Source organism: Schistocerca nitens, chromosome 4 (assembly GCF_023898315.1).
Source record: "Schistocerca nitens isolate TAMUIC-IGC-003100 chromosome 4, iqSchNite1.1, whole genome shotgun sequence".
In the NCBI taxonomy this organism is placed as follows: domain Eukaryota; kingdom Metazoa; phylum Arthropoda; class Insecta; order Orthoptera; family Acrididae; genus Schistocerca; species Schistocerca nitens.
The window spans coordinates 818,203,060-818,216,670 of record NC_064617.1 but is presented as its reverse complement, the minus strand read 5'-3'; positions in this window follow the sequence as shown (position 1 = coordinate 818,216,670).

Below are 13,611 nucleotides of genomic sequence, written 5' to 3'. Positions count from 1 at the left end.
TCCAGCGAGGTGATACAACTTCCGACATCATCGTCAAAGACAGTCCACAAACTGTTTCATTGCACCGACTCAAACCAGCATTCATGCTCCCTGACATCCCTCTGCTGGCTCAGTCTGATTCTCCTAACGACTCCCCTGCCAATCTCCCTCCCGCCATGGTGTCCGACAATGTTTTTCCTTGGGTCACCATGCCGATTTGTTCACTCAACACCTCCCTGTCACCTTTCGCAGGTTTCTCAGACACGTCAACCTCCACCCCATGTGCAGGTTTCGCTGCTACCTCATTGACTACAGAGACATCCTCTCCCATAGTCACCCTGCTTTGTAACGTACCTCCACACCACGTGGACGACATTTCAATCATCACTCTCGACGACCGAATTCTCATTCTACTCACAGACACCACGGCCTCGCCACCCAGTGACTAGTTAGTTAAACGTCAGTGTTGTGCATAGCCTCACCCTCCCTCGTGAGTGCGGCCCAATGACAGTTCGCACCTTCATCTTGCCGGATGGCTCGATTAGCATCCAGGCCTGCCACACATACATCCCGCCATCCGCCGTTGTGCCTGCCTGCTCTCAGACTGGCCGCCGCATAGTCTGTCCTTGCTGGCTCAATGACTTCAAGGTGGACCTGCCTCCTGTTGCTCCACCTCTGCACCCCACCCCGGTCGAGGTGGACCATGAATAACATAACATAATCTTTGGGACTCAGATTGCTGTTAATTCAGTCTGTTCTTGTACCTAGTACTGTGTGCACATGTATGATCAATGTCAAAATATAAGTATGTGCAGATATAAATGGGGACAGTTTATTCCGTATACTGCTACTCGTATCCTGTTCCCATAATCCCATCTACTTCACTCATTAATAAATTTAAAGGACATTAATTTAGGACACAAAGTTACAAAAAAATCATTTAAATAACTTTTGAAATGTGGATGATGTGGCTCATGCAATTGCACCTTTTGTCATCAGTGTGGTACATTTTCACTCATCTAACCACCATTACTTGTTTGGACCTTTCTGTTTACTTTCCACAAAGATAAGTGATGGTTAACTTATACAGGGTGGTCCATTGATAGTGACCAGGCCAAAGATCTCACGAAATAAGCATCAAACGAAAAAACTATAAAGAACGAAACTTGTGTAGCTTGAAGGGAGAAACCAGATGATGCTATGATTGGCCCACTAGATGGCGCTGCCATAGGTCAAACAGATATCAACTGCATTTTTGAAAATAGGAACCCCCATTTTTATTACATATTCCTGTAGTATGTAAAGAAATATGAATGTTTTAGTTGGGCCACTTTTTTCGCTTTGTGATAGATGGCGCTGTAATAGTCACAAACATATGGCTGACAATTTTAGACGAACAGTTGGTAACAGGTAGATTTTTTAAATTAAAATACAGAACGTAGGTACATTTGAACATTTTATTTCGGTTGTTCCAATGTGATACATGTACCTTTGTGAACTTATCATTGCTGAGAACACATGCTGTTACAGCGTGATTACCTGTAAATACCACATTAATGCAATAAATGCTCAAAATGATGTCCGTCAACCTCAATGCATTTGGCAATATGTGTAATGACATTCCTCTCAACAGCGAGTAGCTCACCTTCAATAATGTTTGCACATGCATTGGCAATGCGCTGACACATGTAGTCCGGCATTGATGGTGGATCACGATAGCGAATATGCTTCAGCTTTCCCCACAGAAAGAAATCTGGGAATGTCAGATCCAGTGAACGTGCGGGCCATAGTATGGTGCTTCGACGACCAATCCACCTGTCATGAAATATGGTATTCAATACCACTTCAACCGCATGCGAGCTATGTGCCAGACATCCATCATGTTGGAAGTACAATGCCATTCTGTCATGGAGTGAAACATCTTGTAGTAACATCGGTAGAACATTACGTAGGAACTCAGCATACCATTTAGATTGCCATCGATAAAATGGGGGCCAATTATCCTTCCTCCCATAATGCCGCACCATACATTAACCCACCAAGGTTGCTAATGTTCCACTTGTTGCAGCCATAGTGGATTTTCCGTTGCCCAATAGCGCATATTATGCCAGTTTACGTTACCACTGTTGGTGAATGACGCTTCGTTGCTAAATAGAACACGCGCAAAAAATTTGTCATCGTCTCGTAATTTCTCTTGTGCCCAGTGGCAGAACTGTACATGACATTCAAAGTTGTCACCATGCAATTCCTGGTGCATAGAAATATGGTACAGGTGCAATCGATGTTGATGTGGCATTCTCAACACGTTTTTGAGATTCCCGATTCTCGCACAATTTGTCTGCTACTGATGTGCGGATTAGCCTCGACAGCAGCTAAAACACCTACTTGGGCATCATCATTTGCTGCAGATCGTGATTCACATTTCACATGTGGCTGAACACTTCCTCCTGTTTCCTTAAATAATGTAACTATCCGGCGAACAGTCCGGACACTTGGATGATGTCATCTAGGATACCGAGCAGCATACATAGCACATGCCCATTGGGCATTTTGATCGCAATAGCCATACATCAACATGATATCGACCTTTTCTGCAATTGGTAAATGGTCCATTTTAACATGGGTAATGTATCACGAAGCAAATACTGTCCGCACTGGCGGAATGTTACATGCTACCATGTACTTATACGTTTGTGACTATTACAGTGCCATCTATCACAAAGTGAAAATAGTGGTCCAACTAAAACATTCGTGTTTCTTTACATACTACACGAATATGTAATAAAAAATGGGGGTTCCTATTTAAGAAAACGCAGTTGATATCCGTTTGTCCTATGGCAGCACCATCTAGAGGGCCAACCATAGCGCCATCTGGTTTCCCCCTTCAAGCTAGACGAGTTTCGTTCTTTGTAGTTTTTCATTTGATGCTTATTTTGTGAGATATTTGGCCTGGTCACTATCAGTGGGCCACCCTATATAAGGTTCATTTGAAACAGAGATGTTATACGATACAGCTCGTGCTGCCCAGAAAGACACGGAAAAATCCATGTAAGGTTTGATAACACGGTTAGCATTCCACATCCCCACATCACTGTACTGTGGAGTTCATACCCCCACACAGTATATGCACCAATCCAATAGGCAAACAACCACCAATAACTTCTGTACCATTATGTGAGTTCTGTAATGCTTAGGAGGCCACAAGGGAAGGACCTACTATGCTGCCCATGAGTTTGCTGCAAAACCTAGTGACAACAGGCAGTGAAAAATTTCAATTCAGAGCTGGAAACTTCCTTCAATCCAGAATTACTTCAGTAGGCCTACCACGTAATAGTCCCTTGACTCAGCCCATCTGAACTACAGAACAGGAAGCTGCTTCCATTTGCCATGTTCCATCAAAAGCAACATACCATCATGCTCATGCTACATGGGTCTCATTCCTCTCAGAAGGCAGTGACTCAAAATCTCCACAGACTTAGCCACAGTAACCACTGTAAACTTCCATGTCATTTACAGAACACTAACTGCCGTAGCCCCACTTGTTACACGCACATTTCTGTGCGTTCTGCCCCACATACAGCCCGCACTTGCTTGTTACCACTCTGCAGTGCCCCATTTGATAATCATACTGCCTGCCATCACCAATCTCTCAGCAATACATGACACACAGCTCATTGGCTGCCACAAACCTATCAATATGCAATGATGTGCCAGCTGGCACCACTGGTAGTCTGAAGAATTGAATAAAGACAACATTTCAAAACAGAGAGAGAGAGAGTGTGTGTGTGGGTGTGTGTGTGTATCTCTGCAGAGGTTGGAAGACATTGGACTCGGCTTCTGGCAGTGCTAATTCTAGTGATTACATTACAAACTTGAACTAAAGAACTTTAACAAGATTCATGATCAAATATCACAAGGATGCAGTTGTAACGTCTTGAGTTTTATTAAATCTTTTTGCATATTTTGTTCTTCTTGATACCTTTGTCCACACCAGGTCCTCAGTTACAAAATTGTACTAATTCTATTCTCTCCCAGGAAGAGCAGTATATTTTCCTTACTAATGCCTGTTGTACAATCTGTTTGAACACTTTCATGTCCATCTTCCCAAGTCCGCGTGATTTTGGAGACAACTTGCCATCAACCTGCTGTGTAGGACTGAGTATTTGAAATCAAATATCTAACTGGTTTGCTGATTCATCCTGTGGTCTACTATATTGTCCTGCATGACATATCCAGCAATCTGAGAATGAAGGATATCTTTCTTGAAGTTTAAGTGGATTTCCTTCAAGACCACAGGCAAATGCCGAGGTGTGCCTACCCCACTCCCAGTCTGAAAAACAATTCATTTTAGAGTACATATACTGTAAGACAATGGGGATGTATGAACTCTAATGAGCATAAATTTTGGCTGAGGAAACTGTTTCCAAACACTGTGTAAAGTTCAAAGTTTCTCACAGCTAATAAATCTTGTAACATTGTACAGAAACCTTGAAACAATTCTGTAATGAGTATATTTATAGGAAACATTTATCCTGCTTCTGTGGCCAATAGAGAATTTTGTAAATCATTTTCATAGATCCGTACTGATTGTGCTACTAGACTAATTAATTAATTACATTATGTTTTGATATTTTTCTTTGAAAAACTCAATTAGCTTGAAGATTTTATTACATTAGTTGCACATGTGTTATTCAACTTGTCATGATGAATAAGTAACAAACTTACAGCTGAGAGGCTTCACAAACTCCATGATATATTTGTGTTGTTGTGATCTGACTCCGTGAAAAACATAGAATAACATACGTTACAAATATCGAAGTTTGTGCTACTAGTGTTTAAGTAACTTTCTTAATGTTTCTATGAAAACAAAAAATGGGTTGATGTAGTATCTGCTTCATCTCAAACATTATTATGAATAAACTATATCTAGCAGCGGCCAAAGACAATAATTTGTAGGCCACAGCTAAACAGATACCAACTCAATCTTTTATCGCTGCTCAATTTCAGCTAGCTTCAATATTCGTCTATTTTTCCTCTCAGCAGTACACAGTGAATTCATGTCATCTTTCCCTTTTCTCTTTCTCCTTCTCCATACCCCCCCCCCCCTAATCTCTCTCTCCTATTCTAGCTGTGAGAGGCTTTAGAGGTGCCTATGTGGTCACCCTTAGCTATATGTGTTAAATAATCTTTTTATTGTATTGCATTGTATAATCAGCCATGGATAGCAGCTTCTATATAGAAATTGATATGTTCATTGAGGACTTTTTATTTAAGAAATGAAAAGGTAAAATTCAGTGGCTGTGTTTTATTATTTTAATCTTTATTGTATATACTTTACTAAACACTTTTGTATTGTTGATATGAAATGTTCCTACAATTTGAATCTACATTCTTTGTATGAGAGCCTTGCCGATTCCAGGCACACAGCTATGTATTTAATTACATAAAAGTATATATAATCCCCCCATGGACCATGGACCTTGCTGTCAATGGGGTGGCTTTTGTGCCTCAGTGATACAGATAGCTGTAGCATAGGTGCAACCACAATGGTGGGGTATCTGTTGATAGGCAAGACAAATACGTGGTTCCTGAAGAGGGGCAGCAGCCTTGACTGATCTACGTTGTAACACAACCAAAACAACCTTGGTAAGATAGTACTGTGAACAACTGAAAGCAAGGGAAAACTACAGTCACAATTTTTCCCAAGGGCATGTATCTCTACTGTATGGTTAAATGATACAGACACACTCTTGAGTCAAATATTTCAGAGGTAAAATCATACCCCATATGGACAATATGTGATCCACAGGATAAATAAATAAATACAAATACAAATACAAATACAAATACAAATCTCTGGACAGGGATGTCATCATCAGGAGAAACAAAACTGGCATTCTATGGATTGGAGTGTGGAATGTTAGATCCCTTAGTCGAGCAGATAGGTTAGAAAATTTAAACAGGGAAATGGATAGGTTGAATTTAGATACAGCTGGAATTAATTAAATTTAGTAGCAGGTGGAACACAACTTCTGGCCTGGTTAATGAAGGGCTATAGATAAAAAAATCAAACAAGGGTAATATGGGACTGGGTATAATAATATATAAGAAAATAGGAATGTATGTAAGCTACTATGAACAGCAGAGTGAACACATTATTGTAGCCAAGATAGACACAAAGCCCATACCTACAACAATAGTATAAGTTTATATGCCTACCAGCTCCACAGATGATGAACAGATTCAAGAAATTTATGATGAGATAAAAGAAATTATTCAGATTGTTAAAGGACGCAAAAATTTAATTGTGATGGAGGACTGGAATTCAATAGTATGAAAAGGAAGAACAGGAAAAATAGTAGATAAATATGGTCTCAGGGAAAGGAATGAAAGAGTGGTCGCCTGGTAGAATTTTGTACAGAGCATAATGTAATCATCACTAACACTTGGTTTAAGAATCATAAAAGAAGGCTGTATACGTGAAAGTAACCTGGAGACACCAGAAGGTTTCAGATTGACTACATAGTGGCGAGACAGAGATTTAGGATCCAGATTTTAAACAGTAAGAAATTTCCAGTGGCAAGTGTGGTCTCTAACCACAATTTATTGGTTATGAACTGTAGATTAAAATTAAAGAAATTGGAAAAGGGTAGGAAATTAAGGAGATGGGACCTGGAAAAGTTGAAAGGACCAGAGTTTGCTGAAAGTTTAAGAGGGAGCATTAGGCAATGGTTGCCTAGAACAGGAGAAAGGAATACATTACAAGATGAATGGGTAGCTTTAAGAGATGAAATAGTGAAGGCAGCAGAGCATCAAATTGTTAAAAAGACAAAGCCTAGTAGTAGTCCTTGGACAACACAAGAGATATTGAATTTAACTGATGGAAGTAGAAAATATAAAAATGCAGCAAATGAAGCAGGTAAAATAGAATACAAATGTTTAAAAGATCAGATTGAAAGGGGTGCAAAATGGCAAAGCAGGAATGACTAAAGCACAAATGTAAGGATTTAGAAGCATATTTCACTAGGGGAAATTTAGCTACCACTTACGGGAAAATTAAAGTGGCCTTTAAGGTAAAGAGAAGCAGCTGTATGAATATCAAGAGCTCAGAGGGAAAACCAGCCCTAAGCAAAGAAGGGAAAGCTGAAAGGTGAAAGGAGTATATAGAGGGTCTATACAAGGGTGATGAACTTGAAGGCAATATTATAGAAAGAAAAGTGGATGTAGATGAAGATGAGAAGGGAGATATGATACTGCAAGAAGAATTTGACGAAGTTCTGAAAGTTCTAAGTTGAAACAAGGCCCTGGGAGTAGACGATATTCCGTCTGACCTACTGCCTGCCTTGGGAAAGCTCTCTATGCCAGAACTCTTTCATCTGGTGTGCAAGATGTATGAGACAGGTGAAATACCTTCAGACTTAAAGAAGAATGTAGTAATTCCAATTCCAAAGAGAGCAGTTGCTCACAAGTGTGTAAATGCTGAACTATCGGATTAAGAAGTCATGTTTGCCCAATACTAACAAGAATTCCTTACAGAAGAATGGAAAAATTGGTAGAAGCCAATCTCAGGGAAGATCAAGATGGATTCCAGAGAAATGTAGGAACACATGAGGCAATACTGACCCTATGACTTATCTTAGAATATAGGTTAAGGCAAACTTACATTTATAGCATTTGTAGACTTAGAGAAAGCTTTTGACGATGTTGACTGGTATACTCCCTTTGAAGTTCTGAAGGTAGCACAGGAAACACTAGATAAGGCCCTGGACTGGTTTGCAGCCAATAAGCTCCTATGCAACCCTGACAAAACACAACAACTTTTAATGGGAACATCAAATGAAGTAGGCAATAAGTCAGTAAAACTCTTAGGTATTCACATTGACTCAAAACTATATTGGGAGGAACATGTCAATCATGTATGTGAAAAAATATCTCGGGTGGCATATCTTCTCTTGAAACTAAGGGAGATAGTGAGCTTGGAGTACCTCAGGGTGACATACTTTGGGCTATTCCAGTCACATATTTCATATGGTCTTATTATATGGGGGCACTCCCCTCACATCAAAAACGTATTGAAATTACAAAAAAAAGTCATACGTATAATATGTAAAAGAGGTCATAGGGAGCACTGTCGTCCTCTTTTCTCCAGACTCAGAATACTTACAATTATAAATTTATACATCTATGTGTCTGTACTCTATATTAAAAATAATATTTCAGAATTTAGTGCCAGAAAGGAAATACACGAACACAACACCAGGGCGAACGGTAATTTAGACATACCGCGCCACAGATTAGTGAGAACAGGAAATTCCCACAAAGTTAACCCACTCAAAATGTTCAATAAACTGCCAATTCATGTTCAGTCTATGGATACAAATTCTTTTAAAATTAAGTGGTACAGCTGGCTGTCAGATCATCCATTCTATGACATCAAAGAATTCTTTGAGATGCCTGAGGAGTATATAAGCATTTAAAAGTTGTCTGTAGTTAAACATATTATTTTGTGCTGTGGTTAATAGTGTGTAATTACAAAGTTTATACTATAAACAATAAAATACCTTATTATATTAGATTATAAGATAGCTTGTTGCGTTAGCTTTTAAAAGCTATCCTTTGTAATTTGGTACACTGCCATGCTTCAAATGTATTTATAATGTATTGACAGAAGTTTATTTTGTTATTCTGTATGTACCAGTACATCTTGTATGACGAAGCCAATATCATTGTAAAATGATCTATGGTGAATAAAATTCTTGAAAATTCTTGAAAAAATTCTTGAAAATACAGAGTGAAAGGCTATTTACAACTTGTACAGAAAAAACTTGTACAGAGAAGGGAGTGAGACAGGGTTGTAACCTATCCCTGATGTTCTTCAATCTGTACATTGAACAAGCAGTAAAAGAAGCCAACAAAAAATTTGAAGTAGGAATTAAAGTTCAGGAAGAAGAAATAGAAACTTTGAGGTTTGCCAATGACATTGTTATTCTGTTAGAGACAGCAAAGGGCTTGGAAGAGCAGTTGAATGGAACGGACAGAGTCTTGAAGGAAGGGTATAAGACGAACATCAACAAAAGCCAAATAAAGTGATGCTAAGGGAATTAGATTAGGAAACTAGACACTTAAAGTACTAGATAAGTTTTGCTATTTGGACAGCAAAATAACTGATGATGGCCAAAGAAGAGAGGATAAACAATGTAGACAGGCAAGGATCTTTGAGGTCTAAAACAATTTTTTTCCTGTTGCAGTGTAGATGCATTAGCTTTTCTTGTTTTGTTCTGGAGGACAGACTCAGAGAGTTTTAGGCCATGGAATACTAGTCATATTTCCATAGTAAGTGCACTTATTCCTGTCACCTGTTTTAAATAATGTAATGATGACTCCCTGCTTCCAATTATTAGCTATTCCATGTCCTTTCCATATTCTGTTCAGAATTTTGCACAACCAGTGGTGCTTGATTTATCCAATTTATGCACTGAATTAATTTTAAGGAAGTTGATCTTCCATTTTTTATTTTAAATAACTGCTTCCTCCATGTGCACTCAGATCAAACTATTGAGGCTGCCCATTCTTTATCTATTGATTATAGTTATTCTCTTAGCAATATCATATGAACACATTATGTAGTTTTGCTTTATACTTGGTTCAATAGTTTGACAAGTTTTTACTTCTGAGATTTTTTTATTATAGACTGTGGGAAGTCTTCCCTGTAAAATATTTGGTACTAATAGTCTACAGTCTCCATCCAGTTTTTCACTGGAAATGATGTCATTCATTGTCTTCAATACATATTGATGTAAAAGTATCTGACTGACTTTAAAATTCCAGCTACAATTATTATTTTATAGGAGTTGTTTCCTTGTATGAAGTTTTGACTACCATCACAATGTTTTACATGCACAGATCTACAGATGTCGTGCCTCTGCATTTCTGCTTCTTAGCTTCTCAGGGTGTGATCATGAACCAACTTGTGCATTAAAACTGCCCATTAATATTAGATTTTTTGCAGTCCACATTATTCAGGAAGTTGCCTTTTATTCTTTTGGTCATCTTGATTGGTATAGCTTTGGAACATGCTGTACCTTTTGCTTCACAAGCTCATAAGCAACTTGATTATCCTTTCACTAACAAACTCAGTCCGATTGCATGCATCTATGTTTTTATGTAATAAAAATCCTATTTTCTTCTTCACATTGGATCAATTTCCAAAATAGTAAATCTTATGGTACAATCTGACATTTAATTTATCCATAATTTTTCCATTTCATTTCTCTTAACACGGGAAGCAGGAGTCAGATCATTTCTGTGCAGTTGATGAGTCCTTCATTTTTATGTGTCTACAGTAGAATATTGAATGTTTTTATCCTGCTAATCTGTTTCCATTTGGTTCTGGTAGCAAGTGTAACATAGAGCTGTGAAATGTCACCATACCAATTTGATGTTGCCAGCTTGAGCTTTTTGTTTTTAAAGCAAATTTTGGCAACAACAGGTCGGCTGCACCTAGTATGGCTTCACCAGAACCTTTCTCTTCAGGGTGCCTTTACATCTACTTTAATAGATTCAGAGCATACTGAGTCCCCTCTTGAAACTTCCTAACAGATGAAAACTGTGTCTGACCGTGCTTCAAATCCAGGACCTGGCCTTACATGGTAAGTTGTCTTGCTGACTGAGCCATCCAGGCATGACTCACAAATTGCCAACACAGTCCTACCTCTGCTAGTATCTCTCTCTTACTGTCAAAACATGTCTGTGTAGCACTGTTCGTAACAGCATTGTCCACAAACGGCAATATTTCTGGTCTGGCACAAAGTTTTATGCGTTAGGAAGTTTCATTGCAGAGTGAAAGGTTCATTCTCAAATTACCCCACTGTATATCACACCTACAGGCAGTTTCCTACTTCAAGGTGCTGCATGTCTCCTATAACTAGAAGAGGTGTTAAGCTTGTAAATTTTACAATGATGACAGTAGGCAGACAGTGTAATACTACTAATCTCGTTGCAGATGCAGACTGTTTATCCTCAATAGCATTGTAAACTCATACTCTTTTAATGAAAACTATTTGGATTTTTAACTTAGTTAACCAATAACAGAAGAAATACTGTGGATTTAAGGTTGACTTATTTGCACATTTGTTCCAATTATATTGGAGCAGTGACCAGTTTGCCTTACACTTCTGATTATACCTCACAAATACCAAGCTAGCTCATACAAGTTATGATCATTATCGATGGCAAAATATTCATAAGAAGTTCCAAAACAACCTCAACACTCGAGTTTATATACACATCAGCTTTCTGCAGATCACAGTCCATAAGAAAATAGTCAATTATGCAGTTGTTCAAGTGAGCCATAAAAAATTTTAATAGAGCAAAGGTAAAAGTACAAATATCAGACACACTCACATGCATAAATACTAACCAAAAAGAGTTCATGAAGATATCTACTGTTATCAACTTTTATACACACTTTGGCAAATAGTTGTTGACTGTGTGATAGCTAGGCATGAAGTTTTACACTGAGATGTTAATACAGACTCCATCTTGGAGAAATTACCCAGGTGACAGCTAAGCATGGACTGAGGATTCACTGCCCAGAGAGAATATATGTTGTTGTTGTTGTGGTCTTCAGTCCTGAGACTGGTTTGATGCAGCTCTCCATGCTACTCTATCCTGTGCAAGCTTCTTCATCTCCCAGTACCTACTGCAACCTACATCCTTCTGAATCTGCTTAGTGTATTGATCTCTTGGTCTCCCTCTACGATTTTTACCCTCCACGCTGCCCTCCAATGCTAAATTTGTGATCCCTTGATGCCTCAAAACATGTCCTACCAACCGATCCCTTCTTCTAGTCAAGTTGTGCCACAAACTTCTCTTCTCTCCAATCCTATTCAATACCTCCTCATTAGTTACGTGATCTACCCACCTTATCTTCAGCATTCTTCTGTAGCACCACATTTCGAAAGCTTCTATTCTCTTCTTGTCCAAACTAGTTATCGTCCATGTCTCACTTCCATACATGGCTACACTCCATACAAATACTTTCAGAAACGACTTCCTGACACCTAAATCTATACTCGATGTTAACAAATTTCTCTTCTTGAGAAACGCTTTCCTTGCCATTGCCAGTCTACATTTTATATCCTCTCTACTTCGACCATCATCGGTTATTTTACTCCCTAAATAGCAAAACTCCTTTACTACTTTAAGTGTCTCATTTCCTAATCTAATTCCCTCAGCATCACCCGACTTAATTTGACTACATTCCATTATCCTCGTTTTGCTTTTGTTGATGTTCATCTTATATCCTCCTTTCAAGACACTGTCCATTCCATTCAACTGTTCTTCCAAGTCCTTTGCTGTCTCTGACAGAATTACAATGTCATCGGCGAACCTCAAAGTTTTTATTTCTTCTCCATGAATTTTAATACCTACTCCGAATTTTTCTTTTGTTTCCTTTACTGCTTGCTCAATATACAGATTGAATAACATCGGGGAGAGGCTACAACCCTGTCTCACTCCTTTCCCAACCACTGCTTCCCTTTCATGCCCCTCGACTCTTATAACTGCCATCTGGTTTCTGTACAAATTGTAAATAGCCTTTCGCTCCCTGTATTTTACCCCTGCCACCTTCAGAATTTGAAAGAGAGTATTCCAGTCAACATTGTCAAAAGCTTTCTCTAAGTCTACAAATGCTAGAAACGTAGGTTTGCCTTTTCTTAATCTTTCTTCCAAGATAAGTCGTAAGGTCAGTATTGCCTCACGTGTTCCAACATTCCTACGGAATCCAAACTGATCTTCCCCGAGGTCAGCTTCTACCAGTTTTTCCATTCGTCTGTAAAGAATTCGTGTTAGTATTTTGCAGCTGTGACTTATTAAACTGATAGTTCGGTAATTTTCACATCTGTCAACACCTGCTTTCTTTGGGATTGGAATTATTATATTCTTCTTGAAGTCTGAGGGTATTTCGCCCGTCTCATACATCGTGCTCACCAGATGGTAGAGTTTTGTCATGACTGGCTCTCCCGAGGCCATCAGTAGTTCTAGTGGAATGTTGTCTACTCCCGGGGCCTTGTTTCGACTCAGGTCTTTCAGTGCTCTGTCAAACTCTTCACGCAGTATCTTATCTCCCATTTCATCTTCATCTACATCCTTTTCCATTTCCATAATATTGTCCTCAAGAACATCTCCCTTGTATAAACCCTCTATATACTCCTTCCACCTTTCTACCTTCCCTTCTTTGCTTAGAACTGGGTTTCCATCTGAGCTCTTGATATTCATACAAGTGGTTCTCTTCTCTCCAAAGGTCTCTTTAATTTTCCTGTAGGCAGTATCTATCTTACCCCTAGTGAGACAAGCCTCTACATCCTTACATTTGTCCTCTAGCCATCCCTGCTTAGCCATTTTGCACTTCCTGTCGATCTCATTTTTGAGACGTTTGTATTCCTTTTTGCCTGCTTCATTTACTGCATTTTTATATTTTCTCCTTTCATCAATTAAATTCAATATTTCTTCTGTTACCCAAGGATTTCTATTAGCCCTCGTCTTTTTACCTACTTGATCGTCTGCTGCCTTCACCACTTCATCCCTCAGAGCTACCCATTCTTCTTCTACTGTATTTCTTTCCCCCATTCC